Here is a 22421-nt window from a genome sequence, read left to right as displayed (position 1 = left end):
ACTGCGTGCCGAAGACTGGAGCGCCAGCAAACACTCTTGAACCTGCCCCGCCATCACCTGAAGCAAGAGGTTGTGACGCGGTGGAACTCAACCCTCTATATGCTTCAGAGGATGGAGGAGCAGCAAAAGGCCATACAAGCCTATACATCCACCTATGACATAGGCAAAGGAGGGGGTATGCACCTGACTCAAGCGCAGTGGAGAATGATTTCCGTGTTGTGCAAGGTTCTCCAGCCCTTCGAACTTGCCACACGTGAAGTCAGTTCAGACACAGCCAGCTTGAGTCAGGTCATTTCCCTCATCAGGCTTTTGCAGAAGCAGCTGGAGAAAGTGAAGGAGGAGCTAAGACGGAGCGATTCCGCTCGGCATGTGGGACTTGTGGATGAAGCCCTTCATTCGCTTTGCCAGGATTCCAGGGTGGTCAATCTGTTGAAATCAGACCACTACATTTTGGCCACCGTGCTTGATCCTAGGTTTAAAGCCTATGTGGTGTCTCTCTTTCCGGCCGACACAAGCCTGCAGAGGTGCAAAGACCTGCTGGTGAACACACTGTCAGCTGAAGCGGAACGTGACACGTCAACGGCTCCTTCTTCATTTTCTCCCGCAACTGGGGCTTCCAGGAAAAAACTTAGGTATCCTAAGCAACCCGCTGGCGGTGATGCAGGGCAGGCAGGACCAAGTTTGGACATCTGGTCCGGACTGAAGGACCTGGCAACAATTTCTGACATGTCTACTGTCACTGCATATGATACTGTCACCATTGACAGAATGGTGGAGGATTACATCGGTGACAGCATCCAAGTAGGCATGTCAGACAGTCCATACCTGTACTGGCAGGAAAAAGAGGCAATTTGGAGGCCCCTGTACAAGCTGGCTCTATTTTACCTGAGTTGCCCCCCCTCCAGTGTGTACTCCGAAAGAGTGTTTAGTGCAGCCGGGAACCTTGTCAGCGAAAGGCGTAGGAGGTTGCTTCCACAGAATGTGGAGAAGGAGATGTTCATCAAAATGAATTATCAGCTCTTCCAGGGAGACCAGCCTCCAGAAGGTACAGAGGGACCTGTGGTGGTGGATTCAAGTGGGGACGAGTTAATACTTTGTGAGGATGAGGATGTACACACTGAAGAGGGTGAGGAATCGGTGAATGAGGAGGATGAGGACGACTTCTTGCCTTCGTAGAGCCAGTTTGTGCAGGGACACATTAATTGCCAGCTTGTTTTGTGGGGGCCCAAACGAACCAATCATTTCAGCCACAGTTGTGTGGCAGACCCTGGCGCTGAAATGATTGATTTGTTAAAGTGTGCATGTCCTGTTTATACAACATAAGGGTGGGTGGGAGGGCCCAAGGACAATTCCATCTTGCACTTCTTTTTTTTCTTTGCATTATGTACAGTTTGGGGCCTAGTTTTTCTAACTGCCATCCTGTCTGCCACTGCAGTGTCACTCCTAGATGGGTCACGTGTTTGTGCCGCCCACTCGTGTCGCTTAGCATAGTCATCCAGCTACCTCGGTGCAACCTTTTGGACATGAAAACACTATTGTGAGGTGTGAGGTGTTCAGAATAGACTGGAAATGAGTGGAAATTAAGGTTATTGAGGTTAATAATAGCATAGGAGCAGAGAAACCAACAAATTCTGTGATTTTAGCTGTTTTTATGCTTTTTAAAAAAAAAATACAGATCCAAAACACATTTTTTCCAGGATTTAGCCTTTGGGGGATTGTGCCAAGTGTTCTGGTCCCACGTTTGCACCCCAAAATAAAGATTTTGCACTTTTTTTCACCTTCTATTCATAGGCAAATCTTTTTCGCCTATATAGGAAGTGGGCCTCAGACTGAACACGTTGAACTTTATATATATATATATATATATATATATATATATATATAATTGGAGGTGCTACCTGTGGAGACAATTGATATATGCACAAAAAAAGAAGTACAGGTGCTCAACTCCAAATTAACTGATTGTATATAAATAAATACATTTTTGCAATGAATAGAGGTTTTTGACATAATCTTGGCCAAGGTATCCACCACATCCGGATAACCTCTGTAGGGTAGGTCCCTAACATACTAGGATTCAAATCCAGAGCACAGGACACCCCCAAACTAGCCCAGCTAAGCCGCCCCAGGGCACCACCATAGTAAGAAAAGTGCAGTGTAAAAAGATAGTTTAGAGCAGCCACAGCTGCATATATAGAATGAAAATAAAAAGTGAAGTACATATATAATAATCAAACAGTGAAGGGTTAAATGTGTTATAAAGGAAAAATGTGTTATAATGCGGTGCCCTGAAACAGATCAACCAAAGCAATCCAGGGGGACCCACGCCCCAAAAATGAACCAAAGCTGCACTACACAGTCTAAATATTTGCAGGACCTACCTATATTGTGCCCCTGTCTGGTGTGCATATTACTATGCCAGACTACATGCTCTAACCAATGTAATAAGGGTTCTAGCCTGTGTGGAAAGTGTCTCAGGCTTTCCAGGTGTGCAAAGCAATGCACTGATTGAGTTTATATGGGAAATGGGCCTCAGACTGCACACCTTGAACATATATATACTGTATAATTGGAGGTGCTACCTGTGGAGACAATTGATATATGGAGCGGCTTAGCTGGGCCAGTTTGGGGGTGTCCTGCCCTCTGGATTTTAAGGGACCTACCCGACAGAGGTTACACGATTGCGGTGGGTAACCCATAACCTTGGCCAAGATTATGCCAAAAACCTCTATTCATTGCAAAAATGTATTTATTTATATATAATCATTTATTTTGGAGTTGAACACCCGTACTTCTTTTTTTTTTTGTGCTCAAATCTTTTTCGTCTATTATATTGCATCGAGTTTCCGCTTAGGCGAATTCCATCGGGAATTGAATTTAGATATTAGTTCCGACCAAGTGGAAAGTGCCAATAGGCAAAACTTTTTGGCCGATTACGTATTTTCGCCTTTAATTGAATACGGCCCTAGATTCCTATTACAGCCGTCATTTGTGGCCATTTTAATACTGTGCAAAACTGGCCAAATACATTATAGTGATCGAGAACTAAAAAACAACTGTAATATATAAATTCTTTAGATCCCACCCATACTTGAACTTGAATCATTATCTTCATTAAAAAGCATATTGGGCAGCACTGTCGACAGCGGCCCTTGAAATGGCTGAAAAACATCGATCTCCGGGCACTCTGAGATGATGGTTTATTCAGTTAGGAGATGTAATTATTCAGGGGGAGATGAATCGAACCTTCGAGAGAAAGTGAAGTTTCCCATAGCAACCAATCAGCTCCTGTCATTTCATAGACTATACTATCAACTTCTCCACTTTATATCTCCCCATATTTATACAAAACAATAAAAGGCCTGCACTCTACATGATAATATAATGCAGAAGACTCAGATACACACATTTGCAAATATATGATAAGCCCCCCAACACGTCAAGGCGTCTCTGCTAAGGGGGTCCTAACTCTAAACAATATTAGCACCCACACTAGGTCATGCATTTATGTGTTTTTAAACTGAGAGCTTACTTGCCAGGAGGGACCCCAAAGTCCTACAATATGGTACTACAAGGACCGCAGTGGAGCATGTGCAGAAGATGGCGCCTTTGTGGAACCATAGCCAGACTGGCCATCTGGTACTTCTGTGAAATGTCAGCTGGCCTGATGGGTCGGTACGGTCGGCTGAAGGCCTGGCCGAGCACCTCTGCCTCCAGAGCTCTGCTCGGCCAGCATGCTGACACGGGACGTGTTGCAAGGCCACGCCCTATGGTTTGTGACACGCTCCCCGTGATGTGCGGCCATGTCCCTGTTATGCGTGGCCACGCTCCTTCTCCCCAACCGTATGCGCGCCACAAATGCCGTGGCAGATTCTTTCCCCTAGTCCATCCCTGTGTGGAAGTAGAACCCCGTCTGGAGCTCACAGTTCCGCAGCTATTTCATTTCCAAGAGACCTTCGCTGGTAAAAAAAAAACTTAAAAAATAAATATTTTTTTCCCCAAAAGTCACATCCAGCCGCGGCTCCTGGCTTGGCTGGCCAGGGGGCTGTAATTGTGTGCAGTATCGTGGTCCTGCCCATGCGCACAAATAAATGAGCCGACTGCCTTCTAGGGACTGCAGCGGCTGCAGCTCCTACAAGCCCGGAAGTGCTGCCATGATAGCAGGGGCGTGGCTTCCCGTGGGAATGAAGACATTTTTGGCACTTAAATGATAGGTGCAATAAAACTGAGCAGCCAATAGGTAAGCTATACACACTTACCATTCAGCCGCTCAATGGGGGTATATTTACTAAAGTGACAAATTTTAGAAGTGGAGCTGTTGCCCATAGCAACCAATCAGACTTTAGCTATTATCTTCTAGAAAGTGCTAGATAAATGTTAAGTAGAATCTGATTGGTTGCGATGGGCAACATCTACACTTCTAAAAATGGGATGCAGTTATTATACCTATGGCTGGCATCTCGGCTGATGGAATCCCGGCGCCATAATGCCACTACCCGGCCAGATGACTGGCGGCAGAATGGAGAGGGGGTGGATTAGGGTGACAGTAGTGGAGATGGGGTGGATTAGGGTTAGGCACCACTGGGGGGGGGTTAGGCACTAAGGGTTGAGGGTTAGGTTTAGACACCAAGGGGGGAGGGTTAGGTTTAGGCACCAAGGGGGGAGGGTTACGTTTAGGCACCAAGGGGGGAGGGTTAGGTTTAGACACCAAGGGGGGAGGGTTAGGTTTAGACACTATTGGGGAGGGTTATGGTGAGGGTGGGGGGAGGGAGGATTAGTGTTATGATGCAGGAACAGAGGGTTAGTGTTAGGAGGAGAAGGGGGAGGGTTACCATACTTACCTGACCCTTGTCGGGATCCTGAGCATCGGGATGCCACTGCCGGTATACTGGCAGCAGGCATCCCGACTGCTGGGAATTTCATACCGATTCTCTAAAATATTCCCCAGTATGTCTGGGCTGATATCACAACTGGGCAGGCATTTAAATTTGTCACTCAGTTGAGATGTCAGTGTCGGCGGTCCCTGCAGCAAGTGTAAGGGGGGGTCACCCATACAGAAAGCCAGACGCACCAATATTGCTATCAGAATAATCAGCATGGGCTGTGCTGCAGCGCCGGCCTGGTATGTCTCCAGTACACAGAGATATTGCCTCTACACACCCGACCATCTGCTACCAATATATCCTTGGTCGAACAAACAAACAATATATGGACAAAGTGTGTACCAGCATAGATGTTGGGAGGCATGAATCTGGCACATATATTATTACTTTATTATGCAGTCTCTTTTTATCCGCATTATTTTCCAGCTGGCTGGATACATTTATTATGAAGCCATATCAAGTTGTACTACAGAGCCAATGTTTCCCTCCGGGACAGGGTCTCCTTTGCGGGCGAGCCCATAGCAGTCGTATAGACTGCAAGGCTAAAGTGCACCCTTGTATGGGCTACTCTTAAAGAAATGGTTACAGAGGCTGTATACAAAATCTGAATATATATATATATACTAGCTGACACTTGCTGACCTCCTGGCCGCCCCTCCTTCCCTGCTGGATACCAGATGCCCTCAGATTAATCAGATGATTGTCCATTCTGCACACCAAAGTACCAGCTGAGGCAGCCATCTTGGGTGCACTATATATATAGGTAACAAATGGCATCAGCAATATGCATACCTCCTAACTGTCCCATTTTTTGTGAGACACTCTCGCTATTCAGGGACTGTCCCACTGTCCTACTTGCGGTCCACAGTGTCCCGTGGAGGGTGGAAGTTGGGGGAAATCACTCTCACCGGTGCTCTGCATAGCGGTGCATAGCAGAGCAGCGGGTGACTAGTTGTCGTGTGCAAGCGCACGGCATCTCCTCACTGTGCAGGGAGAGCCTGAGGGCAGCCCAGCATCTCCGGGTGTGCTAGGCTCGCCCCCAGAGTGACAGAACCGGGGCGTGCCGTGAGGCCACGCACCCTTTACAATGAGGACACACCCATGTGTCATGGTTATGGAATTAAGAACATTGTGAGGATTACTCTTTGGGGTGATCCAAAGAATGAAATACAATGTAGGAACAACATAATCCTCTCCTCCAAAAGTAGCCATCTTGGATTGTCCTACATTGGTAACAGTGGGCGGGATAAGCAATGCCTGAAGAAGGGATGCACATTGGAGAACTCTGGAGTAAACTCTTCATCACCAGTGCCACTTCCATGCGGTGTCCCACAGGATTCTATACTATCTCCCATGCTTTTTGCAGTATACATGCTACCATTGGGTGAAATAATCAAACGTCATGGCCTGGTCTACCACTGCTATGCAGATGACACACCTGTACCTGTCCTTTGCTCCAGGTACAAAGGACCCCATAACAATGGCTGCCTAGCTGAGCTTAAGGAGTGGATGAGTGCCAGTTGGCTGCGACTGAACCCTGATAAAACAGAGGTCCTTATGATAGGTCACAGGACAGGGCTACAGCATAGCCAACCAACAGGACTTACGCTTGGGGTCCAGAATTACAAAACACTGAACATGTGCGGAATCTTGGTGTTGTCCTGGATAGTGGCCTCTGACACTTAAACATCAGGTATCAGCCACAATCAAATCCTCGTTCTTTCATCTGAGGAACATAGCCAGAATCAAGCACTTAATTCCCTCAGAAGATCTGCCTAAAGTCATACATGTATTTATATCATCACGCCTAGACTACTGCAACGCCCTCTACCTTGATCTCCCAGCAAAAGAATTACACCGCTTGCAGATGGTACAAAACACAGCTGCCAGGCTATTAGCCAACCAGCCCCGTTCCAGCCACATAACACCCATTCTAACTCCCTTCACTGGCTGCCTGTCGGATGGCGAATTGTTTTCAAGATTGGCTTACTGACTTACAAAGCCCTACATGACCATGGCCCAGGGTACCTGAAGCAGCTTCTGATTCCTTACCGTCCCACTCGATTACTGCGATCCGTTGATGAAGGACTATTAACAGTACCTAGAATCTCACAGAATTCGTCTGGGGGTCGAGCTTTCAGTTTTGGGGCTCCAACCTTATGGAACTTACTTCCCCGCACAGTTCAAGAGGCCTCCACTCTAGAATCCTTCAAAAATAGACCCAAGACTCACCTCTTCACCCAAGCATTTCACTAATGTCCCTTGTTTAAGCTTATTTTGTATTTTGTACTGTAAAGGCAAATGTAAAGCACTTTGAGTCCTTTAGGAGAAAAGCGCTATATAAATAAAATTATTATTATTATTATTAAAATATGAAAAGTGACAAACTACATAGCAGATACCCACACAATCATTAGATCCATGAACTGTTTATCCTTCCCACAAGTGTACCAGGGGAGGCAGCCATCTTGGGTGCCCTACTTAGATAATGTGTGGTATAAGCAATACAGGGAGATGCGATCCACATTGGGGAGATTCAAAAAAGAAAAAAGCACACGAAACGCAGAATGTTGTTCGACCTGTGAACCACATTTTGGGATCAGACTGAAGTAAATACAGTGGTAGCTGAAGAAACCTTCCACAAAATGGCTGCTACCACGGTGTGTCAGTGACAGGAATACTCTCAGCCTCACAACACCCCCTTCTTATTTCCATCTGCCCCTAGCCCACATTACAATAGTACATTGCAATCCGCCAGTATGCCGTCACCATGACATCGCGCCCGGCATGTTTTTGCAGGTGCTGTATGATAACCTTCCACAACAACTCAGGGATTAGAAAAGTCAAAATCATTAGGAATGACCTCAGCATCCTATTTGCATGTGTTCCACAAATTAAAAATGCTTTAATTAAAGTTTCAACTGAACTAACAGCTCTCGCCTCCTGCGTGGCAAACGTTTCTCGTTTTACAATAAAGAACCGTGACAGGCTCTTCCTATTAGCTCCATTACATCATCACTATCAAAGACCAAAGGAAATTAATTTTGTTTTTCAACTTCTTGGCATCGGTCGGATTCTTTACTTCACCAAACATCTGTTGTTTTTTTTTTTATTCATGTCACTTGTGAAGTTTCCCCGATGACATTATTCTCGCTTGGTCATGCTGCGAGTAGATGAAATGTATGCGACCAGAGGGGAATGTTTTCTGCTTAGACACTGTAACCACAAAAACAATGTTCTCCTTTTGTTAAGTCTACTTCATGAACAGATCACAATGTAACGTCACGCAATAGTGTGTTACCATGTTCTGATTAAACAGCTCATACAGTGCGCTCATGTAGTCCATACTATACAACAACATTTAAGGTCAAGCGAACATTTCAGAATACAAGAGGCGTCTATTCCGTGCAGGGACATGCCTGGGGCGCAGCCCAGCTGCTGGCGGAGTGCTGGGCTCACCCCCAACATGACGTAAAATGGCGCCATCCAGGGGTGTGGTCTATGGAAATTAGGCCACGCCCCCTTGTTGGGCGCACGCGGCTTTGCCACGAGCTGGGGTCTGGGGGCGACAAGTAAAAATGCTTAAACTATCTTAATAGGGTTTGCAGACAAAAAAATTATTTAGTTGAGTGATAAAGCACATTTATTTCTCTCCAGTGCCTGTGTTATTGGCAATTGTACCGCTGCTGTTCATGGGTCTTCCCCATGTTTTATAAGCTGTCAACAGAGTTAGCCAGTTGGGTTTGGTTTCCATGGAACCAGAGGCTTGTCACTCCGTTTCTCTATGATTTTCTTCCCCCGCCTTTCACACAAGTGTCGTATGTGTATAAAGGGAATGGGATTGAAATACCGACGGCTTAATAGCCACCGGTTCTAATCCCGACAGTGAGAGACCGACGGGCACCCGTAAGTATACTAACCCTCCCCTCTCCCCCCTCTAACCCTCCCTAAGGGGTGCCTAACCCTAACCTCCCCCCTAGTGCCTAAACCTAACCCCCCCCTCCCTGCACCCTAAACCTAAGTCTCCTGGGGGGGTGCCTAACCCTACCCTTCCCCCTAGTGCCTAACCCTAACCCCCCCTTTCCCTAGCCTAACCCTAAGTCCCCCGGGGGTCCCTAAACCTATCCCCCCCATCCCTGGGCTAAATGCATACTTGCCCAGCAGGACGACGATCCGTCTGGCATCCTTCGGCGTTCCGGCGTCGGGATTAACAAGCATTGGTATTCCTTTTTTTTTTTACCGGCCTCCTATCCACTGCGGAGAAAGGCATTTTCTGGGATGAACCAGTTAGATTGTAAGCTCTCACGAGCAGGGCCCTCTTCCCTATTGTGCTTTTCCTTCCCTCATCAACTCAGTGGCAACAACAGCACCTTTGGCCGTCCTGCTGCAGCAGTGTTTATAGACCTTGTAGCTGTTCTGTTATGTTTTGTACTATAAGTCAAGTGACTTTTTTCGTGTTCATACTATTCCTGTACGTTGTAAGATTCTGCAGACCCCATGTAGCAACCATAAAAATAAAGGCTGATAATAATAATATTCATTGCTACAACCAGAGCCTAGTGCTGGGGCTTGCATTTATTATGAGTTGGGGTCCTTCTATCCCCTGGTTACTCATACCAACATATACTGTACCATCAGAAGCATCCCTTACATTCTCCACATTTGAAGTTCATGCTATACGCCTCTTCCAACCAATACAACTCATCTACTCATCTACCGTTCCCCCGGCCCTCCCTCCAAGTTCCTTGACAACTTTGCTTCCTGGCTCACTCACTTTCTCTCCTCAGACCTTCCCTCTGTTATCCTCGGTGACTTCAATATTCCTATTGATATCCCCACAGAATCTGCTGCCTCCAAACTACTCACCCTCACTTCTTCATTTGGACTCTCCCAATGGACCTCCTCACCCTCCCATGCGAGTGGGCATTTGCTTTATCTGGTCTTCACTCACCGTTGTGATATTTCTGCCTACTCCAATTCCCCATTCCCCCCTCTCTGACCATCACCTCCTCTCTTTTAACCTATCCCTGTCTCCTTCCCCTCCTCTAACTCCAAAAGCCACCATCACTAAGCGTAACATTGAGGCTATCGACACTGCTTTCTTTTCTTCCCTACTTGACTCACTTCTCTCCCCTATCCTCTTTCTCCTGCCCTGAACAAGCTGCTTCCCTATACAATGCCTCCCTTACTTCTGCTCTTGACTGTTGATCCGGCGATCACTACTCGCCCTCGCAAATCCACACCTCAACCCTGGCATTCCAAATGCACCAAATATCTGCAAAAGTGTTCACGAATTGCCGAGCGACAGTGGAGAAGATCACGCTCTCAGGCAGATTTTCTCCATTTCAAATTTATGCTGTCATCCTACAGTGCTGCCCTTTCCCTCTCTAAACAGTCATATTTCAAGAATCATCTCCTCCCAGTCCTCAAATCCCCAGCGTCTCTTTTCCACATTCAACTCCCTCCTCTGCCCACCCCCTCCTCGTCTCCCCTCCTTGCTCTCTGCCACTGACTTTGCTACCTATTTCACATCTAAAATTGATTCCATACATCAGGACATCATATCCCACCAGTCCCCCAGCTCTCCACCTCCTCCTTTCCCGGGTCATCCCTCCCCATCCATTTTACCGACTCTGACATCCTTCTCCCCTGTGACTGGAGAGGAAGTTAGGGCCCTTATCCAGTCCTCCCCCCCTTCCACCTCTCCCCTCGACCCTATCCCCTCCCGCCTCCTCCGCTACCTCTCTCCTTCTGCCTGCTCCCATCTTGCCCACCTCCTTAATCTCTCCCTCTCTTCTGGCACTGTTCCTTCTGCATTTAAGCATTCCCGTGTCTCCCCCATTCTTAAAAAACCTAACATGGATCCTAACATTGCCTCTAACTACTGACCAATCTCTCTCCTCCCTTTTGCCTCCAAACTCCTTGAGCGTATTGTTTACAACCGCCTCACCACATTTCTTTCCTCCCACTCCCTCCTTGACTCTTTTCAGTCTTGCTTCCATTCTCTCCACTCCACTGAAACTGCCCTCACAAAAGTCAGCAACGACCTCCTTGCTGCCAAATCCAAGGGCCACTACTCCCTGCTCATTCTCTTTGACCTCTCTGCTGCTTTTGACACTGTGGACCACCCTCTACTGCTGCATATCCTTTACTCCGTTGGTCTACGTGACACTGCTCTCTCCTGGCTGTCCTCCTACCTCTCTGACCATTCCTTCTCTTTTTCCTCTCACGACAACTACTCCCCCCCACAGCCTCTTACTGTAGGTGTTCCCCAAGGTTCTGTTCTTGGGCCTCTCCTATTCTCTCTCTATACGTCCTCTCTAGGTAAACTCTTCAGCTCTTTTGACCTCCATTATCATCTCTATGCTGATGATACTCAGATCTACCTTTCCTCACCTGATCTTTCCCCCTCTCTACTGACTCGTATCTCTAACTGTCTCTCTGCTATCTCTTCCTGGATGTCCCAGCGATTTCTCAAACTTAATATGTCTAAGACTGACCTGATAGTCTTCCCACCCTCCCGCATAACATCATGTCCCACTATTTCTTTATTAATAGATGGTATAAATATCTCATCTAGTCCCAAAGTGCGTTGTCTTGGTGTCATCCTGGACTCTTCCCTCTCCTTCAAACCACACATTCAGAACCTCTCGCAGTCCTGTCGTTTCCATCTCAAGAATATTTCCAAGATCAGACCCTTTCTCACCCAGGATGCTACCAAAACCCTCGTACATTCACTGGTCATGTCCAGATTGGACTACTGTAACCTTCTCCTAGCTGTCCTCCCCAACTCCCATCTCTCTCCCTTCCAGTCTGTGCTCAATGCTGCTGCTCGGCTCATCTTCCTCTCCAAATGCTCTACATCTGCCTCCCTCTTTTGCAAGTCCTCCACTGGCTCCCCTTCCCTTTCAGAACCCAATTCAAGGTTCTCACACTCACTTACAAAGCCCTCACCCATTCCTCTCCCTATTACATCTCTGATCTCATCTCCCTTCACTCTTCTGTCCGCCCTCTTCGTTCACTTAATACACGCCGCCTTTCATGCCAATTGATTACTTCCTCCCACTCCCGCCTCCAAGATTTTGCCCGTACTGCTCCCCACGTTTGGAACTCCCTCCCTCTCCCCATCAGACTCTGCACCTCTCTACAATCTTTCAAACGAGCTCTTAAGACCCACTACTTCATTAAAACTTTCCAGCTCTCATCCTAACTTGCTGCTACATCTTCCTTTCTCCCCGCCTACCCCATTCTGTGTCACTCCTGTTTGTCTACCCCTCCCTTAAAGAATGTAAGCTCTTCGAGCAGGGCCCTCTACCCTTTTGTACTTCTCCCTACTGTAAGTTAATTTATCTTACTCCCCACTAGGGCAACTAACACTTGGCTGCTTACGTGGGTGTAAAGGTCGCTAATACAGAAATATTTATTATCCATGTCCTGTATTGTATTGTAATGTAAGTCACTGGTTACTCATTCGTCTAAGTACTTTGTAAGGCGCTGCGGAACACTTGTGGCGTCATATAAAGAAATGATAATAATAATAATATTTTCAGCAAATGTACAACATTGAGGCCTGGTTCAGAGGTGCCCACTAAATGCGCACATGTCCATGTACACGTAGGTGAGCATTTATTTGCTACTGCGCTTGTGCAAAATATTCCGAACACCCCTACAGGTGTATGACCTAGAAGTCTCCCTGGCCCCCTGCTGCGCATGTGCTGGGGGAGTTGTGAGGGATCTGATTGGATCTCTCAGGGAGCGTCCCAAAAACAAGCCCACAGGCTTCTAAGGATGGTGTTAAAAACCCGGACTAAGCATTCAGGTGGTTAGTACATATGAGAAATGTGGTAACACCCCCAAAAACTGCATTTCTACCCTTAGTACATTCCGCCCAGAGATTGCACATGCCATAGGGCAGGTGCAAATGTCTATGGTGCGCGTGATGGTGGTGTGTCCAGAACCACAGCAAAGACTTCAACGACACGCCTGCGAGACTCCCATAACACACCCCTAGCATGCCTGCGAGACTCCCATAGCACGCCCATAACATGCCCATAACATGCCTGCGAGACTCCATAACATGCCTGCAAGACTCCCATAACATACCCCTAGCATGTCTGCGAGACTCCCATAACACTCCCATAACAAGCCCATAACATGCCCGCGAGTCTCCCATAACATGGCTGCAAGACTCCCATAACACGCCCATAACCCCATAACACGCCTGCGAGACTCCCATAACATGCCCATAACAAGCCCATAACACGCCTGTGAGACTCCCATATCACACACCTAGCATGCCTGCGAGACTCCCATAGCACGCCCATAACAAGCCCATAACATGGCTGCGAGACTCCCATAACACACCCCTAGCATGCCTGCGAGACTCCCATAACACGCCCATAACAAGCCCATAACATGCCTGCGAGTCTCCCATAACATGGCTGCGAGACTCCCATAACATGCCCATAACAACCCCATAACACGCCTGCGAGACTCCCATAACATGCCAATAACATGCCTGTGAGACTCCCATAGCACGCCCATAACAATCCCATAACACACCTGCGAGACTCCCATAACATGCCCATAACAAGCCCATAACATGCCTGTGAGACTCCCATAACACACCCCTAGCACATAACACGCCCATAACAAGCCCATAACATGGCTGCGAGACTCCCATAACATGCCCATAACAACCCCATAACACGCCTGCGAGACTCCCATAACAAGCCCATAACATGGCTGCGAGACTCCCATAACATGCCCATAACAACCCCATAACACGCCTGCGAGACTCCCATAACATGCCCATAACAAGCCAATAACATGCCTGCAAGACTCCCATAACACACCCCTAGCATGCCTGCGAGACTCCCATAACACTCCCATAACAACCCCATAACAAGCCCTGGAGACTCCCATAACATGCCTGCGAGACTCCCATAACACTCCCATAACAACCCCATAACAAGCCCTGGAGACTCCCATAACATGCCCATAACAACCACATAACACGCCTGCGAGACTCCCATAACATGTCCATAACAAGCCCATATCACGCCTGCGAGACTCCCATAACACGCCTGCGAGACTCCCATAACATGCCTGCGAGACTCCCATAACAAGCCCATAACACGCCTGCGAGACTCCCATAACAAGTCCATAACATGCCTGCGAGACTCCCACAACACGTCCATAACAACCCCATAACACCCCCGTGAGACTCCCATAACACGCCTGCGAGACTCCCATAACATGCCTTCGAGACTCCCATAACAAGCCCATAACACGCCTGCGAGACTCCCATAACACGCCTGCGAGACTCCCATAACATGCCTGCGAGACTCCCATAACAAGTCCATAACATGCCTGCGAGACTCCCACAACACGTTCATAACAACCCCATAACATGCCTGCGAGACTCCCATAACAAGCCCATAACACGCCTGCGAGACTCCCATAACACGCCTGCAAGACTCCCATAACAAGTCCATAACATGCCTGCGAGACTTCCATAACAAGTCCATAACATGCCTGCGAGACTCCCACAACACATCCATAACAACCCCGTAACATGCCTGCGAGACTCCCATAACATGCCCATAACAAGCCCATAACACCCCTGCGAGACTCCCATAACACGCCTGCGAGACTCCCATAACATGTGTGCGAGACTCCCATAACAAGCCCATAACACGCCTGCGAGACTCCCATAACACGCCTGCGAGACTCCCATAACACGCCTGTGAGACTCCCAAAACACGTCTGCGAAACTCCCATAACACGACTGCGAGACTCCCATAACACACCCATAAATGCCTGCGAAACTCCCATAACACACCCATAACATGCCTGCGAGACTCCCATAACACGACTGCAAGACTCCCATAACACGCCCATAAGGCGGCACAGCCACCTCCCTCTCATCTCTGTCACATTCCGATATCAGCAGTGTGTCCGACATTGGCAGTGAGTCCGACATTGCTAGTGTGTCCGACATCGGCAGTGCGTCTGACATCGGCAGTGCGTCCGACATCGGAAGTGCGTCCGATATCGGCAGTGAGTCCGACATCGGCAGTGCGTCCGACATCGGCAGTGCGTCCGACTCCGAATCAGACCCACAATGCTGATCTCAGCCTCCGGAGAGCTATAATCCCAACCATAGTACATTTACTGAGCTGAATACAAGTACATAAAAATCGATAATAAGAGCTGCTATCAACATGCATATTTCTATATTTACAGGAATAAAATAAATAAAAGCTGGAAATTAGGGACATTTGGCACCTAAGATGGGCCCTGAAAATGGAGGACATCCATGTTTACAGAAGGCACTTTAACAGATATTTGGGGCCTATTCATCAACACTAAAAAATCGATGGAGGTAATTAGGTTTAGCGCTCGCATGGAGTTCTGCCTAATTACCGAAGGAATTCATCATTCCTCCTCTCCATCAGTATCTATTCCGAAAAGCTTTTTGCGATGACAGCTTTTTGGGAAATAGATACTTTTCCCTGTCTAGTCCTATCTTACCGCAGCTGTAATCTGTGCTGCGCATGCACCGTTACGTTCACAAAATCAGCGCATGCGCAGCACTGCCTACAGCTGCAGTAATTCTGTTTCCTCCCCCTCCCCCCCTCTGCTCACCTCCCTGTTCCCCACCTACTTGGCCGCTGCAGCCGCGGACCCCGACCTCCAGTCTGAAGAGGAGAAAACAGTAAAGTTAAAAATATATATATTTTACTTTTTTATTCACTTTACTGTGTTCTGCTGGGAGAACAACAGTTGGAGCAGCAGCCGGAGCCAGAGGAGGGACGAGGGAGTGACGGAGGGAGCCGAGGAGGACCTGCCTAGCTGACAGCAGGTAAGTATCACCCACTATACGCCATCTGAGAGTGCCGTATAGTGACACCATCAAATTCCGAAAATACATTTCGGAATTTGATGAATAGCCTAAGTTCTACATCCCCATACTAATGTACTAATGTACCCATACTAATGTACTAATGTACCCATACTAATGTACTAATGTATGGGGAGTGTGGAAATTAACACAGGCGGACTTAACCAGAAGATACCAGTGATATCTCCTGTGCTAAGTGTGTAAATGAATACTAAAAAAGGGTAATTAAGGAAAATGTCCTTAAAACCGTTATTTTAGTGTTGATGAATAGGCCCCATTATTACTTAGTCCTCAGCAAATTAAAATAAAGTGGAACCAATATGGTAAACATAAAACACGTTAGCAGAATAATTCTGTCACGGTTTAAAAAAAAATGATGAATAAATCTTCAACCTGAGACTCTAGCGTGCGCCATTCACGCTGCTTTACCGTTTCCAGCTCCATTTTAACATATGTAATCCCTGGGAACATGTTCACGATGGTATCATCCGCTCACCTAACAGCAGCTCACTCTCAGATGGGCTCCCTGCAACGGGAATAACAAGACTGTCAAGAGAAAATAACCCCTTTCAGTCCCCGGCTGAAATTTATGATTGCCGCACCAGTACTTTGTTTTAACAGATGGGACGTTATCAGCAAATTATGTGGGCGCTTCACCAAATTCCCAGAGCAATGGAGGAGTGCTTCTGTTTACTTCAGCTCTTATCTCTCCTCTCAAAACTGCATCTCAACCACAAATATGTCCTTTTGTGCCAGCATATTAGGCAAAGTAACTGCTCTGCGTCTCATTATTAGACCTTTATTTTTAGAAGAGCCTGCCAACTGTAAGTACCTGGGTAAACTCATAATTAATCCAGCTCTGATATACAGCACATACATAGCAGGGGGCAATATGCACAGTTACGCTGGAGGTGTTCATTTCAGCAGCTGTTGCAATTTAAGGGCTCCATTTAAGAATGCAAAGAGGTCTATTTACTAAGCATTGTTAGGAGACAGAGTGAAAAGTGATAAGGTGTCAGCCAATCAGCTCCTAAATGCCATCTCACAGGCTGTGTTTCAAAAATGACAGTTGGGAGCTGATTGGCTGACACCTTATCACTTTTCACTCTGTCTCCTAACACTGCTTAGTAAATAGACCCCTATCTCCTTCAACCCTCGTTTTAGACACTCAGGGGCCTATTCAACATCAAGAGCCATATAGCCCCTGATGATTAATTATCCACCTCACCGCGGGGGATACTTATCACCGGAGCAATTCATCATTGCTCCGGTGTGGGGACAGCTGCTCCGAAAAGCAGCTGTCCCCGCGAATAGTAGTGCAACTAGGAGTCAGTGAGGAGGCAGTGGAGGGATCCGCACGGATCCCTCTTCGCATCCCCGGAACTTCTTCCCATAGGAAGGAGCAGGGCTACGAGAACAAGCATGGTCTGAAGATGGCGCTTGTTCTTACAGGCAAACTCCGAAAACTCCCGGTAACTAGCCTTTTCACATGGTTAACAGGCCATTTTAGGTATGACGAATAGGCCCCTAAAAGGGTTGTGATATCCGTTCATATTCTAACAAACAGCGATTAGCGCCATCTATAGAAAACGGTGACCCGGCAAGGCCTTTCTGGCCTTAAGGTGCCCATCCACTAGCAGACATGAAAATTACTGCACGATTACGACATTGTGCAGTAGTTTGTCAGTCTGTGATGAGCCTGCACTAAATGAGCAGACGTTCAGTGCAGGCTCTTCAATCATCTGCAAACATGCTCAACCTGACGTTATAGTCAGGTTGTCCAGCATGTTTGCACGATGATAGATGTATAAACAACCAGCAGGCAAGCGCATTGCTGGTTGTTTTAGATATTTTTGCAAACGATTTGCAAACGATTTCACGATCGTTATCGTTCAACTTAATCGTCTAGTGGATGGGCACCTTTAGTGAAGCATTCCAGGCTTTTCTGGGTTCCCGCTGGGTTGAAGCACATAGAAGAGACGGCCAGTGTGCATGTGATGGTAAATACTGGCGACATACATATCACAGTGATACTAAACGAAATATGCCTCCAGCATTTGGTACCGTTATTAACTAAAGCCCAAAGTACAGGCCTGCAAATTTTAATACAGAACAGAGGTGGCTTATGGTGCCCTGAGTTAGAGTTAATAAGTGAAAGCAGTAATACCTCTGATTTGGTTCTCTGGAAGAATCACAACAGCTTTTAAGAAAAAAAAAAAAAATCGTAGAATATTTCAAAATATTACAGATATATGAGCAAAAGTTTGTACAGAAAGCACACAAGGGGCAATGATAAATATAGGAAACATCAAATTAAAATGCACAGGGGCTGATGCAGCGTTGTTTGCTAAATAGGCATCAATGAAAAGAGTAGCGTTTCTCAATATCCAACTCTGTACTGGCAGCATATGTGTCTGGTTTATGTCAGGTCATCATCACCAGGGTGTACATTTGCACATGCCCTCTAGCAGGTGCCACACCTATGCCACCTAACAGTATATACGCATTTCTGCAAGCCTGCATGAGCCACATTTTCCCTCCATGTCCCAGCTCCCCAGTCGTAAGGAGTCACAAAATAAGAAAATAACAAGTAAGAAAAATAGATTAACAAAATTCTGAACCAACATAAGTCCCCTTTTGGGGGGCTTTGATGATTGGAGTTGACAGCTCCCTACAATAGTTTGACCCCCACAGTGTTGGGCTTCAGCTAATGGGGTCACTCTTTATGAACTTTAAAAAGAGAAAAAAGGAATTGAGCAGTAGATAACTTAATGGGAAGAGGGAGTAAGAGTGGAGACAGTGAAAGGTGTTTCTGTAGTTTAGTTGGGATCTAGTGAAGGAAGGGGCTACTGTAGCTGGGATCTAGTGAAGGAAGGGGCTACTGTAGCTGGGATATAGTGAAGGAAGAGGCTACTGTAGCTGCGATCTAGTGAAGGAAGGGGCTACTGTAGCTGGGATATAGTGAAGGAAGAGGCTACTGTAGCTGGGATCTAGTGAAGAAATGGACTACTGTAGCTGAAATTTAGTGAAGGAAGGGGCTACTGTAGCTGGAATCTAGTGAAGGAAGGGGCTACTGAGGCTGGAATCTAGTGAAGGAAAAGGCTACTGTAGCTGAGATCTAGTGAAGGAAGGGACTACTGTAGCTGGAATCTAGTGAAGGAAGGGGCTACTGAGGCTGGAATCTAGTGAAGGAAAAGGCTACTGTAGCTGAGATCTAGTGAAGGAAGGGACTACTGTAGCTGGAATCTAGTGATAGAAGGGGCTACTGAGGCTGGAATCTAGTGAAGGAAGGGGCTACTGTAGCTGAGATCTAGTGAAGGAAGGGGCTACTGTAGCTGGAATCAAATGAAGGAAGGGGCTACTCTAGCTGGAATCTAGTGATGGAAGAGGCTACTGTACCTGGAATCTAGTGAAGAAAGGGGCTACTGTAGCTGAGATCTAGTGAAGGAAGGGGCTACTGCAGCTGGAATCAAATGAAGGAAGGGGCTACTCTAGCTGGAATCTAGTGATGGAAGAGGCTACTGTAGCTGGAATCTAGTGAAGGAAGGGGCTACTGTAGCTGGAATCTAATGAAGGAAGGGGCTACTGTAGCTGGAATCTAGTGTAGGGAGGGGCTACTGTAGCTGGAATCTAATCAAGGAAGGGGCTACTGTAGCTGGAATCTAGTGAAGGTAGAGGCTACTGTAGGTATCTAGTGAAGGAAGGGGCTACTGTAGCTGGAATCTAGTGAAGGAAGGGGCTACTGTAGCTGGAATCTAGTGAAGGAAGAGGTTTATGTAGCTGGGATCTAGTGAAGGAAGGGACTTCCGTAGCTGGGATCTAGTGAAGGTAGGGGCTTCCATAGCTGGGTTCTAGTGAAGGAAGTGGCTTCTGCAGCTGGGATCTAGTGGAGGAAGGGGTTTAAGTAGTTGGAATCTAGTGAAAGAAGAGCTTATGTAGCTGGGATCTAGTGAAGCAAGGGGCTACTGTAGCTGGAATCTAATGAAGGAAGGGGCTACTGTAGTTGGGTTTACTGGAGGAAAGACATATTTATCTGTGGTTGGGAGCTGGTGGAGGAAAGGAACATGTTTCTGTAGCTGGGATCTGGTGGATGAAAGGAACATGTTTCTGTAGCTGGGATCTAGTGGAGAAAAGGAGCATTTTCTGTAGCTGTGATCTAGTGGAAGATAGTAATGTATTTCTGTAGCAGGGATCTTGTGGAGAATATGATTTTGTAGCTGGGATCTAGAGGAAGAAGGAAACGTGTATTTGTAGCAAGGAAAGTTTATCTGAAGCTGGGATCTGGTAAAGAAACATTTCTGTAGCATGGACTTTTTGAAGGAAAATAACATGTTCTGTAGCTGGGATCTAGTGAAGGAAAATAACCAGGAGCAAACCATACTCTAACTGTGAACAAGGCCCTATGGCACTATTGTAGTTGTTGTCTAGCATACTTCCCAACAGTCACGAGTCGCAGATCCTGAAGGGGCAGAATACATTAGAAAGGGGGCATGGTTTGGACAGAAAGCGGCAGACTTTGACCCGGTTTTGCCTGGAGAGATGTTGGCACACTGGAATAATGGCGCTGGTACCACTTTCCCTGGGATACAAGACTGCGCAGTACAGGAATCACCAGGAAAGTGGCACTGGCACCATTTTCCCTGGGATTACGAATGTACATATAGACTGGCAGTTCCAGAGACACTGGCATGCACCTGGGAGAGAGGAGGGCACACAGAGGTTGCACAAGGGCCCCATTCTCTCTTGAACTGTCCCTGTAGCCAAGGTCTAGGACATGTGTTTTGTTGTAGCCAAGGTCTAGGACATACATGTCTTATTATAATAGCTGCCGGCATGGTGCGCACGTGGCACTTTAATGTCAATACATTTGCGCCGCAGCCACAAGCGATGCTAGTTAACCCTTATTGGATTATGCGAGCATTAACGGTGTTACAGAAGATCACTGCATAAGATCCAAGCACCAGGAATAGATTCTTCAAAGCATAAAAACTGCTCCCCATTGTGATGCCTTGCAGTGATAACCTTTGAGGACTAGCAACGAGCTGTAACCTTAAAGTCACATGGATCACAAACACGAATCTGGAATGGATACGGCCTCTAACTGGACACATTGCCCCATTCGAGCAGAACATATTTTGATACAGATATTTGCACTGTATGGCGGCTGCCTAAGGTTGCCTAATGGTAGCACCGGACCCTGACTGCATTCTTCAAGGTGCTGCATGCAGGTACACACAGCCATCTTTAGAAATGTGATGTTGATACATAACCTCTCTCACATACTGTACATCAAAGATCAGAGATACAATCTTATGTTTCTTACAGACATTTGGAAAGGAAAATAGAAAGTACAAGATATGTGCTCACAGCGTTGTAACAGGAAAGCCTACGATAATTATCCACATATGTAAACTGTGTAGGAAAATTGCTTCATCCAGTAAAATAACACTACAGGGTGCTCCCACCTGGGCCTATTACTGTCAACAGTCCCAATTACATATTCAATTAAGTGGATCGGTTTGTGGTTTAGATGGTGTGACCTAATTTGTGCCATTTTTTCCCCATGGAAAATTTACTTGAGATATCTTTTATATAAAATTAATTGGTCTGTTTGTTTGTCTGTCTGTCTGGTTATGCATTCGGACACCCCTGCACCGATTGGGATAAAACCAATGTGAAGTGGTCCACTTGGATCCTGGCCAGGATTTAGAGGGGTTAGGGTCCTGGTCGGAACTCCCGTTGGTGTACGCTGGGCAGAACTTTGTGCCCGGGAGACTGTACTGAGCCTTCCACTTGATGGATTTGGACGAAAACTTCACAGAGTAGTAACATTGGATTCCAGAAGACATACTAGGGGGTTGAGGAACCGGTCTGACTTCCCATTGGCATATCAAAAAACTAATTGAAGATATTGGCGCTTAGGAAAAACAAAAAAATACAGAATGATACTTCCCTTTTATGTATAATATCCTGAGTTCTTGTTCTAATATGATAGGTACGTATCTCAGGGAAACATTTAAAAGGGAGAAAAACAACATCCAATCGTGTGATACAGTTTACAATCAGTGTTGCACAATGTTCAATACTATATACAATCGATATGACCAGAACAATTCTCTTATAGTCAGCAATTATTGGTATTGCCCCCTATACATCCCTCTCACAGCTGTAGGCTGGTATAAGGCATATCAGTAGTGTCAATTCCATGAAATTTCCCAAACACCTCAAGTGAAATGATAATCGTTATTGTCCCCCACACAAAACACTCACAGCTCCACACTTATCACACGGGCACGTAGAGAATTTTTGTAGATTCCCCAAAAGAACCATATTCTCCTTCAGTTTCAAACGATTCAAGAAGCCATTTATTGATGTAGCCAAAAATAGATCCAGAAAGTTAAAGCATTTATTAAAATATTTAAAAATATAAGATGTTTAAAAATATCAGTAAAAGTTCATACCCAAAGGTAGTATGATGTTTAAAAAAAAAAGGGTCGCAAATACAAAGGCTGATGTTATTGGAATCCCTCAATGCCATGGATAGTCCTTTTCTGTCCTCATGGGTATGTCCATACAGATTTTCCAGGAGTCCCCACCAACGTGTTTCACTCCCTTTAGGATCTTTTTCAAGG

This window comes from Taudactylus pleione, unplaced genomic scaffold, assembly GCF_031769625.1.
Source record: "Taudactylus pleione unplaced genomic scaffold, aTauple2 ptg000433l, whole genome shotgun sequence".
In the NCBI taxonomy this organism is placed as follows: Eukaryota; Metazoa; Chordata; class Amphibia; order Anura; family Myobatrachidae; genus Taudactylus; species Taudactylus pleione.
The sequence above is the reverse complement of the archived record's forward strand: the minus strand, read 5'-3'. Positions refer to the sequence as shown.